Consider the following 2,003-nt stretch of genomic DNA (forward strand, 5'->3'; position numbering starts at 1 on the left):
ATGCTAAAATGTAGATTATGTTGTGATTAGGTGTCCTATTACTTTTCATGCTGATAAGTATTATAGTTTTTTTTTATGGATTTTTAAATGTATTTAAAACAACAGACCGCTGCTGTGTGTGTGTGACGTCAGCTAGAGAGAGGGAAGAGGTTTGTCTTTTTTAAAGTCGTATCGTCTTTAAACTGACATTTAAGCACAGCGCACACGCCGGTTCGTTTAGACTTCATATTTTAACTGTGACTTTAGTTTTTTTGTTTATTATTCGATCATTTTTTGCAATAGTAACAGACCTCTCAGCAGCAAAGACGTATAGCAAAAAAAAAAGACTGCTGAAGCCTCAATTAGGATATTAAATTTAAAAGAGCCTTTGTGCAGAGAGGACTTGATTTATTCACCTTTCGCTTACAATCAAACTAAGTTAATACATGAATGCTTGCAAATCAATAAGAATATGTGGAATAACTGCATGACCAAACATGTATCAGCATATAAGTAGACTTGGAGAAAAGAAAACATATCCTCTGAACAAAACAGTCTTCTGTCACGTTACTTTTGCAGATATCATTGAAGAGCCAATGCTGTCGCTGTGCTGCAGAACCATTATTGGCTGCAAGACATGTGTGGAGCAGTGGAAGGAGGCTTCTCCACACTGTGCAAAAATGTAGAGAAGTCAACAACAGTGCAATAGAAGTTGCAGGTCTAACTGCTGCTTTTTCAGTTTTGAAATCCTTTTTTATGGAAGAGTAATGTTTTAATTACTCACAGAAAGGTAAACCCTTACAGTTATGTATTGTAGTTGTTTCAGTTCAGTATGTTCTGTAGCTTGCAAATGCACCAGTTCATGCATTTCTCTGAGTTGTGTTTGTCAGATAAAGCAAGGCTTGTTTGTATGGAGCAAAGTCGTTGTTTACTGCTCTATGAAACAAATGTGAAACGTCAGGATATTTCTCTGAAAAATGATTCTCCGTTCTGAGTTTGTCCTGTACTGTTGTAAAGGGATCAACTCCAAACGTTGAGTGTGTTGTCAGTGCAGATCCTACATGCTGTCTGTAAAGGTCTGCAGCTCCAAATGAATGTGGCAAGAGTTCTGATGTAATTCTTCGTTTACACCCAGGTTCTGCAAAGTGATTTGGTATGCCTTTTCCTGTTAACATAAGAACAAGTGTGTGTATCAAAAATTTATGTGATAATTATCAGTGTGCTTAAGTTATACTGCCTACTACATATTTTACCTGGAATCATATGAGCATTCCATGATTCTGCCACGCTTGTAAGACCAGTGTGGCACAGCCTACAAGTTAGATTGGACACACAGTATCTTACAAGGTTGTCCTCCATATTGATCTCCTCTTGGTCCATCAGTTGCAGAAGGGCTGTTTTCAAGGGATAGTTAACACGGTTGTTGATCTCAGGCCAAAGTCACTCAACTGTGTGGTTCTGATTTAACAAAACACCAAATGAATTTATTACAAGTATAGATTAGAAAGAATTTCAGTTTTTTTGTTGATAGTGTAGAAATATTACTCGTGTAGATGAAGTCTGTAGATAAGGCAGTCTCTCCTGATTGAACCGATGGTGTGACAGCATCTCCTGCATGAACAGTGTCAGGTAAAACTCCTTTCCATGGTCTACTCGCACTTGATCCCACATACCATAGGTGATCACTGCAGGCCTAGAAGAGGAAAATTATTTGAGGTTGTGCAAAATGTCATTTTCATTTCTGTCCAACAATGTTGCACTTTTTGTTAATTGTTTGTTATACTTTTGAATGTACATGTTCATACACTGGTCAACCATAGCATTAAAATCCGACAGGTGTAATGTGGCTCTGACTGGTGTGAGGCTACACAGTCCCATATGCAGCAAGAAATGATGCACTGTAGGTTCTAAAGCCTTTCGATCATAGCCACAGTGCTTGGCAGTTTGCTGTGTATGGGGCAGTGTAGCCACAGACTGGTCAGGGTCACAACATTATACCCACCTGGTGGTTTTAATGTTGTGGT

At 38.5% G+C, this 2,003-nt stretch overlaps 1 long non-coding RNA gene across 1 annotated transcript; it reads right to left on the minus strand.

Moving 5' to 3' along the window:
- Positions 1 to 223: 223 nt before the first annotated feature.
- On the minus strand, positions 224 to 1,668 carry LOC131344466 (uncharacterized). Its single transcript, XR_009203322.1, has 3 exons — positions 1,525 to 1,668; positions 1,233 to 1,437; positions 224 to 1,144 (listed from the first exon to the last, which is right to left on the minus strand). It is a non-coding gene; the product is annotated as an uncharacterized LOC131344466 (long non-coding RNA).
- Positions 1,669 to 2,003: the final 335 nt, after the last annotated feature.

The sequence above is a fragment of the Hemibagrus wyckioides genome, linkage group LG23 (assembly GCF_019097595.1).
Source record: "Hemibagrus wyckioides isolate EC202008001 linkage group LG23, SWU_Hwy_1.0, whole genome shotgun sequence".
NCBI lineage: Eukaryota > Metazoa > Chordata > Actinopteri > Siluriformes > Bagridae > Hemibagrus > Hemibagrus wyckioides.